We start from the raw sequence: 10,855 nt of genomic DNA on the forward strand, positions 1-10,855 counted from the left end.
TCGTGTTCCCTTGTTTGAACTCACGCACGTGTCGAGGCCTTTCCTTTTTGCTCACCTGCAACCAGGTCCTCATTCATGGACAGTAACACTTGCGCTACGAGCGCAAGGTGCCACGGGAATATGGAGGCTTGATGAGATGAACTGGCAATGACACAACGTTTTGACAAGTGGACCTGTTTTCATCAAGGCAGTAACTTGCTGCCCTGACACTGTTTTAACAAAGACATTCGTTGAAACGTTGGCTCCAGCGACATTCCATGTCCAAGAAATGTTTCATGTCTTCAAGTCCAAGCTTGATAATAGCTAGTATCCTATTCGCGATATACTCTTGGTCATTCCCGAAAGCTGCAGGGGAAAAAAAGCTCAAAAGAACAAAAGACTGAGCTAGTTGGCAAGGATTCACCATAAAAGAAGCTAAGGCCTGCAAGCATGGATACAACAAAACGTACTAAGCCAACACAATCACCAATTATCAACTGAAAGTGCGCCATGCCCTTACAGTTGATAGTCTGAAAGTTTACTAAAATTATTAAACTGCTTCAGAATGGCGTAATACAATTTATAGATATTTCCGTAACGTTTCAGGAGAACCACGTGCGTTGGCATTAAACCCTCAGATCTTGAAAAGCGTTGTTCAACTTCTGAGATGGTGAAAAACAGAATTGACGTGTCGTGCCCTCAGTCCTTTCTCACTACACTGCGTGTGCACAAAATAAGTGCCAGCTTTAGCGCGCAAATTGCGCGTCTGTTAGAGGTAGGTTATCCTCGCCTTACAGCAGCCACTGTGGCTGATTGCTTTAAAAAAGTAAATTTCATCGAATCCGAACACGGTTGCAGAAAGCAACAGTAACAAGAAATGAGTCGTAGCTATTCCTTATATACATTCCTTATCTCACAGCCTAAAGAAAGTGGGAGTAAGTAGATATGGCGTTCATGTTTTTACGGCTGCCAATACGCTACCTAACATATGCACCGTGCAGATAAAGAATGAGCAGGCAGAAGACAAAAGGCGGACTGATATTTGTTTCATTAGTGCACTAACATATTTAGACTGTTGTACTGGTGGGGTATTTAATGTTCCTTTTAGCTGCGGCCGCTCCTACGTAGGGCAGACCAGCCGCATAAGATATCGTTAATCGGAGGGTCATGACCTAATCTTTCTCTATATTGTCGAGAGTGCAAAGGCAAGCCAAAAATTCAATGAATGTGCAGTGTTGTACAAGTACAGGAATGTAGAAACACGTCTCGTAGTTGAGGGTTGGCATACCGACAGTAGTGGAAGCGCATGCGTGAGCCAGCCTTCGATTGTCTTACATAAAGCAGAAATGAAATGCCTAAACAGTTAACTCAGAGCTTCTGATATGGCTTTTGACCATGCCAAGACGTGGAAAGAGAACAATCTGCGTACTCTTAGTTCTTGGGCCACTCGCGAAGCAAATGGTGCAGCCGGAGAACATGAGTGACAAGATGGCGACGAGAGCGTCGGTCGTGTTGTTGACAGCCACGATGACGCGGTCGCCGCGGCACACACCATTCCTCTTGAACCCTGTGGCGAACTGGCGCACAAGCTTCAGTAGGTGAGTGAAACTTGTGGTCCTGGTACCTTCAATCTGGCAAGATGAAAAGGATAACTTTGCCAGCAATGAACAACCAACTTGATGAACGAGCGCGAGTTTAAGCTAAGATGGGTATATAAGAGTAGCCTAGGCTATTATTGTCATCAATGGAATGTCTCCTTTTGCGCCTAACAAACAAAGCATATATTAGGAGAAGGTAAGTGCACCAGTTGTAATCTAAAAAAAATGACCATGAGGCGATGCGAAGCCGGAGCACTTGCACGATCGCGTTCCGTTGGCGTTTGTTGGGCACGCTACCGACCTTGCGTCGTGGAACGCGAAGAGTAACACTACGCGCGTCGTGTCTTCCCTCTAGCCTGGCCGTTAATTCTCACACGGCGAGCGGGGAACGCGGTCGACAGGCGCGCGAGAGGGGAGCAGCGTAGGAGAGGAGAGAGATGGGGAGGGGACACGCATGCGCTAACGCTCATCGCGGCGCTGCGCAGGAAAGAATTTCGGCATGTCGAGCCCGCATTTCAGAGGAGTCAACCGAAGCAAGCGCTGGACTGAACGCGCGCAGCGCTCTACGACTTGAAGGAGAGGAGACTAGAGGAGGAGAGTAGCGCATGCGCCGCGTGAGCAAAAGCGAGAACGCAGGAGAAGCGCAAGCAGGTGCTGGTAAAGAAGTGGAGAGAGTAACGCGCAGCTGTTGGAGAGAGGGACGGAGGAGAGTTGCGCATGCGTAGTGTGAGGGCGGACTACCAGGCCGACGCGGAGGGACATACCCTCGAGCAAGAGATGCCTTCGCATCTAAAACAATATAGGGCAACGTTCAGGCTTATGCAACCTCCTCCAAGGTAAGAGAGGCCGCGAACAAGCCATTTGCTCTGGCAAGTGGGCGGCACCGAAAGTCGGTGCCGCCCCCACGGTGCCGCCCAACGGGGCATGGTCGCGCGCGGTAGAGGGGACCAGCAGGCGACTCATACCTTTGCACGTGTCGCGCGCATCGCGAAGTTTGCATTGATGTCATAGACAGTGGCGGCTTTTCTAAAAGAATCGGGCTGCTAGCCTTACCACTAATAACATTTCGATTCGTTGCTATCGCATTCACTGCTTCGCCCTTGCAGAGAAACTGTGACTTTTTTACCATAAAAATTAGACAGGACTGACAGCACAGCACTTGAGTGCTGATTTTAAGTTAAAATTAGAATATGCATCTCGACCAAATATGTATAGGCAGTATTCATTTGTTGGCGTCGTATGCTGGTTATGTGTAAATATATCCTTTAAAGATGTCCTGCAACACTTTTTCAGTATGGTTAGAAAACGCTGCCGATCGGTAGTCGAGGCTCCTGAGAACTTGAGCAAACATTGTAGCGCAGCACGAGGCCTGAAATTTAGAAATTATTCTCAAAGTCAGCTAGAAATCGCTCGCTCTTCTCTCGACAAATGGTGCCATAAATCCAAATGACCGCGCCATAAACACAAAGCCCACGGCCATTCGCTGATTTGAGCATCGTGAGCCGCACAGTTATTACTACCTCCGCGGGATGCCGCGCCGGGCCCTCGCGATTGCTCGTGATCGCACTTAAAGTAAGCCACCACACGTTCAAAAAGATAATAAAGAAAGAAAAAGTGCCCAAGGTCATCACGCGCGCTGACGAACCTTGTCACCCTCAACCCCTCCCCTTGAGTAGCATTCAGTGCACTGGGTGGAACGAAAGGAGAGAGAAAGCGCTCAAAGCATGCGACAAATCCATGTAACTCCGCTTATACTTGAAGGATCGTAATTTTTTTTTGCGGCAGTCCATTCGTGAGGCAGTGAAGTCCTTTAATGAATTACTTGAAAAAGTGCTGCAGGGCCCCTTTACCACAGACCGAATAATCAAGGAAATGGTTAATTCTCAAAATTCTCCAGGACATCACGTAGGGACACCAAGCATTATGGAGTCCCTGTGTCATTAAGGAACGACGTCGTTCAAGAGCAACAAACACTGCATAATGGGGTCGCACTAGGTAATTCGTCACTTCCAGGATACTTACAAAAGCAGCCTTCTCTCCGTGTATCCCCAACCTTTGTGCTACGAAGTCATAAAGCGTAAAGTCTGGTATGTCGATGTGCGGGTAAGGGGAATGCACAATGCGGTCTCGTACAAGAGACATGACTGAAAAAAGGATAAAAGTCTGTATTAGATAAGTGCATCTAACTTCCGTTCTCTATCCCCTCAATCGAGATTCGGGAAAGATGGAGGCTTGAAGAGATGAACAAATCCTTCAACAGGGACAAGCAATGTCTTCGTCAAGACTGCAACAAGACAAGCCCCTTTGTCGAGGGACATTCCCCGTTGAACAGTTTGTTCATCCATTCTGTCGCCTATGTTATGTGTGTGACGCACACAGTGACCACACCGGTAGCGTAACCTTTTAGGGGCGAAGCTCCTTAAGGCGGCACCCATTCGTCCCTCGTAGTCGTCGTGGTCGTAGTAGTGAGTAACAAGTCTTACGCTTTGACCTCCAAGGTGGTGCCGGTGGGAGATTTCTCCTGTGCGTTGTTGAACAATAAAAAATTCGCAGCGTGCGCGTTAACTAAAAGCCGAATTCTTCTGTCTCTCATTCCCCATTAGCAGCCATTGGCATGTTCCAGTAGGAAACGTTAGTAGAAGTAGAAGTGTAAGTGTTAGCTAAAAGCCGACTTCTTCTGTCTCTCATTGCCATTAGCAGCCATTGTTTACCTCCAAGGTAGTGCCTGGTGAGATTTCTCCTGTGCGTGATTAAACAATAAAAATTTTGTTCAAAACGCCGTTGATTGATGAAATAAAGCAACGAAAGACGCCAGATGTTTTGTAAAAGCAGAACGAAAGAACGCCAGATGTTTTTCTTAAAGTGTAGTAGTAGTAGCTGTATGTAGCCACCTCGCCCGATCGTCAACGGGCGAGGTGGACCGGCAACGGCGCGAGGACCCTGCCGTACGAGAGTTAAATCACACTAAAAGACATACTTTGCGGGCGATACACTCTAGTGAGCTTTCAACTTTTCGTCTTAATGTACATGATAAAGAAATTATTTCTACGAAAAACGCAAGGCACACCTTGAGCAATATGTTTGGTTTTGGGACGCTAAATGGAACCATGAGGCGATGCGAAGCCGGAGCACTTGCACGATCGCGTTCCGTTGGCTTTCGTTGGGCATGCTACCGACCTCGCGTCGTGGAACGCGCGTCCTGTCTTCCCTCTAGCCTTGCCTTTAATTCGCACAGGGCGAGCGGGGAATGCGGTCGCTCTTGGCGCTCTTTCGCTCGGGAGCGGACTTCTTCCTTGCATTTCACCGATCACAAGTGATAATGAAGGGACCACGTAAACCAACAGTACAATAAAAGTTTGATGTTTAATATATACACGATGTTTCACACTCTTTATATTATGTACTGGGCGCATTTCACGGAAGAGTTTCACGGTTTACAGATGATTCCCTCCGTAGCTTTTTCGCTCACATATGGCGCGGAAGTTTTGGAGACGTCTATCAGCAGTGGTGCTTCGATAAACTGTCGCGAATTTTCGCTTCTCCAGGCTATCTATTTCTTTTTACTTGTCTGTTGTTTCTGGTGTGCGACATCTTTCGCCGAGTCAGCGAAAGATGTAGCACGCCAGACATGTGCACGTGGCGCCATCTCTCGGCCGTGCCAACGGTGCCCTGCCGTAACTGAATGGGAAATAGGTGGAACGAAATTATTGCTCACGAAAAATTTAGTTATCCAAATCAGCTCCATGTTCCATGCCGCTGTGATCCCTTGGAACATTCTGGTAAAATTCCAGTCGCGTGGCAAAAAAGTACATCGGAATACTTAAGATTGCACGCGTCGTTCTATGGCAGTGTCTGAATTCCCCGGTAAGCCACGCGCTTTGTAGTACAATAGTGCTATTTTATCAGAATATTCCAGTGGGGCTCTGCTGTATAACCCCGGGAGTCGATTTTGATTGCTAGTTTTTCTTTTTCCGTCGGACAATAACGTGAGCAAGGAGCTTAAGCCGTTATTCCGCCATTTAATTTATTCTGTCCTTTCCCAGTGAACTGTTCATCAAGGAACCCATCTGATTATCTGCACTGTCACGTAAGGTGCATTGGTTCTCGCTGCTGTAGTTCGCCACCCTTTCGCATGTTCTCTAGCGCTCCGCTGATAAACAACCGTCACGTGAGAACGCACCGACTGCTGTCAGCATCTATTAAACCAGCGCTGAATGAAATATTTAATTCAGAAGAACCACTTACCTCTAAGCTTTCTTTTTCGACGCCGACTCGATCTTATTCCTCGTCAGTGGCTCATACCCGCTACATTTCTAGTGCTCTGAGCGTTGTCGCGTTTGACAGCATCACTCGGACAGCATTCTGCGAAATTCGGAAGGCTCCCGCGTGAACAATGTTTTTCTCTCTCCATATTATTCTAATAATTCACCGTTTTCAATGCAATAAATAGGCACAATTTTTTAAAATGAATTTGAGCTGGTAGCCAAAATGGCTGGCACCCATGTAGTGATGTGCCCACTACACATCTTTAAGGCAATGTGTGCACCTACGCAGAATCAGAATGAAATTTTATTATTACCACAAAATCAAGTTGTTACATCTATGTATACTGAAGGAGGTCCCGGAGTTGGACACTGAATTGGGAGCTGCACGCTTTGTTGATGCTGTGGTTGATGATCACGGTGATGAACAATTATGGCTGAGCCCTTTGTAATGGATGGGCAGCTGCAAACTACCATCTCGCCACATAATTTACATTGTGTGACGCCATGTGCAATTGTACTCTTCTTCTATGCAATATTGCATGTTGTATTGTAACTTCGCGCCCGACGTGACGCCTGTATAGAGTCTTTTTAAAGACGATAGTCTTTCTTGGGATACTTAAACGGAGAAATTTTGGTCTGTCTGTCTTTCTGTTTGTCGGCACGTCACTCGATTCAGCCACTCGGCCAAAGTTGAACCACTTGCCCAAGGGCCAGCCATCTTGAACTGGTACGGCTGTTCATACTTGTGAACGTTGTCGATCAAAAAGTAAATATCACGCATATCTGAGGCGCAACATCACTAGGTAAGTATTAGGTGGTGTGTTCCTTTAATAGAAAATGCATACATACGTAATTCTAAAGACCCTAGTTTCTTAAGCTGCGCTGAAAATGCGACTGCGCTGAAACTTGCCTTACTCCGTGTCCTCTGCACGAGCTCATTGTTGTGTTTCGGTTTCGGTTCTGTATTGCACTGTACGAATGCCATGGGGCGCCGTACACAGGCGACGAGTAAATAAGAGTGTGTGGAGAGTACTCGTTGAGTGCGGACGTTTCTTCTGCTTCAGCGCTTCGCGCCAAACCGCGTGTTCGGGCTGGCTGGCGGCCCCGCCGGCGGCGTTGGTCACCGCCGGTCTTCGCCTGCTGCTGCGCCGGGACTACCAGCCCGCAACACAGCACTCATGTTTGCCTACGTATTGCCAGATGGCGTCCATATCTCACGCAGCGCCTCTTATATCGCCTTTAGACGACATCTGCAGCGAAGCACGCAGATACGCGGCCAATTTTTTTCCTAATAACTTTCAAGCACTGGCGTGGCTGTGTGGTAGAATGCATGATTGCCACGCAGAATGCGTAGATTCCATTCCGGCTCGAACCCTGTTTTTTTTCTCAATGTGCGCATAGGTATGACGGCGGCGGCGGTGGCGGACATCATCGCCACCAGATTCAGCTCTTGTTGTTAGCTCATTAGGGCTTACGATGAAAAATGTATTATAAAACCAAGGCATTAAGGTGGGTGGCTGCATGCTTGCGTAGCCAAGAGGTCCTTGGCACGGCTGGTATCTTGATCTCTCTTTATATCTCCGGCCTGCAGGTCAGGGTCAGAGCTGCACAGCGCGGGGTCCCACTGCTCAGTATTACCTATTTCTTGATTTCAATGATCTTCCGCTGGGCACGAAAAAGACTGGAGACACTAGAAGGTAACACTCGGCGTTTAACCGCCTGGCACAATGCAACGGAAAAATGGAATAACACCAGCTACGCCTCCTAGGTCTTGCACTATTTCAACAGTGGTGCACTAAAATTCTGTGCTACGCCTCTTCGTCGCATTATTTCATGCAGTGTGTCTGCCCTCCTTAGTTCTGTGCAAAAGCTAAGTAGGGACGTTTGTAAGGCGTGAAGAAAATACACGTATGGTACTGCGAGCAAAAACTACGAAAGCTCAGCTTTCCCTTTTACTTTTTCTTCTTTTAATAGCACCCCAAGCGCGCCTTTGTACGCACTACAAGTGAACCGCGAAGCTGGCTCTTGTTTTGGGAGAAAAAGTCACCAGGCAAGCGATTCGAAGCCTAGCGGTACACTGGCTCGTAGGCGTCTGTCACGTGGGTGATCTGTGACGTCGGATGCAGGGAAGGTTGCGCCAGCTTATTTGTCATACTTGTATTCTCTTGTGGGGATTCTCTTTCTCTGCGCGCCAGAGGCCCCACGCAGTCGTGCGGAGGGGCGCGCCCTTTCGCCGAAGCAATCAGAGTGGCGTGCGTTGTGGGGAGCCATCAAGCGACCGATAATTAGGTCCGCGTCTCCCTGCAGTCGATACGCGCCGACTCATTATCCCGAAGAGACGAATTCGCGGCCGACATGCGCCACGAGCTTCATTCTGTGGCGGCTCCAATTTTATTCCTGCCCCTCCTCAGTTAGCCTGGATCGGTGTGCGCTTGGCTTCCAGGGGAAGTACTGGAACACGATTCCATGGATCGTCAAATCGAAGGAAGTACGTAGGATATGCGACTATTCGACGGTTGTGGTTTCGGGCCCCACCGACGGCAAAGGCGGTTTGTCGTCCGGTTTAATTCATGTTGCTATTGTGTCGTAGTTACAGTTAAAAGCTACAAATAATGTCCCTTTCCTCGGCTTGTCCGTTGGCTTCGTTACGTAGTGTCTAGAAAAAACGAGCTCTCCAACCATTCCCCCCCCCCTTTTCTTGTTACTTCATAAAAGAAAGACTTCCTTCGTGGTTGCGGTAGTTCTCAGACCAGAATCCACGAAGTTTTATCGTTCTTCCGCAGTCAAGCGACATCGTCTGGTAAAGGCTTTATTTATTCAAAGTACTTTACATACCCAAAAAGGGCATCGCGTAAGGGCAGTATCAAAAGATGTTACATGACTTTTAGAACGAACGAAGGGGAATTTCAATTTTTCGTTTTTCTTTGTTATACACAATATTAATGAGCACTAACAGACAATAATGCCAAGGATAGGGGATGTTATTTGTAGTAATTCTGACATAAATGTGAAGAAAGTAAAGGGGACAAAAAGATAACTTGCCGCCGACAGGGACCGAACCTGCAACTTTCGAATCTGTTGGTTCTCATTAGAAGTTTTTGGGCGACTCAGAGTTACACTATTATAAGAAAACATTGTGAATAATTATACAACGAAAATAAGTGCGAAGAAGTTCAAGTATGCGAGATGACTATATTACTTACAGGCTATAAAAAGTAATGTCACTTCTAAAAAGGCATACAGTCATACAAATCGTAAAAAAGCGGAAAACATTGTTACGGATCATACAGTAACGATACTGTTGTGCAAGAATTTACATAATAAGAAATTTGAGAGCAACAGGCGTTGTAGCATAAAAAAAACGGCACGGATAAAGCCCTCATCAGGAAGTAGGGGTGTGCGAATATTCAAAATTTCGAATATTTTTCGATTAGTGTTTGCTGTTCGATTCGATTCGCCCGAATTGTTCGAATTTTACTATTCGAACAATTCGAACTTCCCAAAGACAAATCCAGTCAACGTCCGATTGAAAGTGACCCCTTCAGATTTTAAATATGCTTCACCTCATTACGTTTTCGTACTGCGGCAAAGCTGCCTTTCAAGCCCCGCTACGGTCGCAAATGTATCAACTCAAGAAAACGCTGGTTCCAACATAGAGATGAAAGATGTGGGCATGTGGAAGAGGTGGGGGCTCAATTAATGCTGTTTTCGACCTGAAATTTGAGCAGGAAGTCCAAAAAATCGGACACCGAAGCCTTTGGCATCCAACATTTAAGATGTTCTTATATATCGACGTCTACGAGGCAGAGTTGGAACTCCAGACTTGAAGAGAGCACACCCTAGTCCGCCACATCAGTTGGGCTTCCACAGAAGTTGAAAGAGGAGAGACTGAGGAAATGGCATCTTTGCCTATCACGTGTAAAGTGTTGTCGGCAACACTTTGGTTGCACCAAATCATGTACATAAATACAATTTGGCCTCTATATTGCCTCATTCTTGATAAGTATGAAACACCGCCCCGCCAGCGTTTCATCAACCTGGCGAAAAGAAACACTTTCATGTTGCTATCTCATAAGAGTATGCGTAGGAATCCTCCCAAACCTTTTTTTCTGCAATTTCGCTTCGAAGTATTCGAGAAATATTCTAGAAATGTTCGAGAAATATTCGAAAAATATTCGACTCGATCCGCACTCACACTTCAATATTCGAATTCGCTTCGCACCCAAAATTTTGCTATTCGCACAGCTCTATCAGGAAGATAAAGAAAATTAAAGGGCTTCTGACGCGAGAGGCAGTGACATGCATAATTGTGACATCACAAATAATTTGACCCCACGCAAAAACTTGTCAACGTCACAGAAGTGTTTGTTTGAGTTGTATGTATCATGTCACGGTGGACTTCACCTAAACAACTTCTGAGTAAAGTGAGACTTCTCCCAAGTTTTATGGGACCTCATGAAATATTATAAAATCGCATCTAAAGATGTGTTAAGCGGGCCGGCCGCTCATTGTTCCGGCACATCGGCAAAATTCTGTTTTCTCTGCAGCCACCGCCGTGTTCAAGAGACGTATGAATTTTTTTCGTTTGTTTTACTATTGGAGATGCACTAGTGTTTGTGTGCCCGTGCCCCTCGTGGGAGTTTGCAGGCTAGCTATGTTGAAATCGGTTCCTGTTCTCTGTGGCCGACATCGGCACAGGTCCCACCTGGCTCCATATTCTGGTTTCATTTTCTCTCACGAAATCAAATTTATGAAGCATTTATTTAACCGCGGTAGCAATTAAATTGACACTCCTGCGACATTGTTGCCGTCACGTGAGGTTCCGTATAAAATCCAAGTTGCGATAACATCACCCCGCGCGTCGTGCGTTCCATGTGCGAGTGAGCGCATTCGTGGATGGCCGACGACCGCGGCGAAAAAGCGCCCCGGCTGTCTTTCTCCGCGCGAGAGGCCCACCGGGGGTTCCGGTGCTGCGTTGCCCTGGCTGTGTATACTTTGATCGACCGGGCGCGC

Source organism: Rhipicephalus sanguineus, chromosome 5 (genome assembly GCF_013339695.2).
Source record: "Rhipicephalus sanguineus isolate Rsan-2018 chromosome 5, BIME_Rsan_1.4, whole genome shotgun sequence".
Taxonomy (NCBI): domain Eukaryota; kingdom Metazoa; phylum Arthropoda; class Arachnida; order Ixodida; family Ixodidae; genus Rhipicephalus; species Rhipicephalus sanguineus.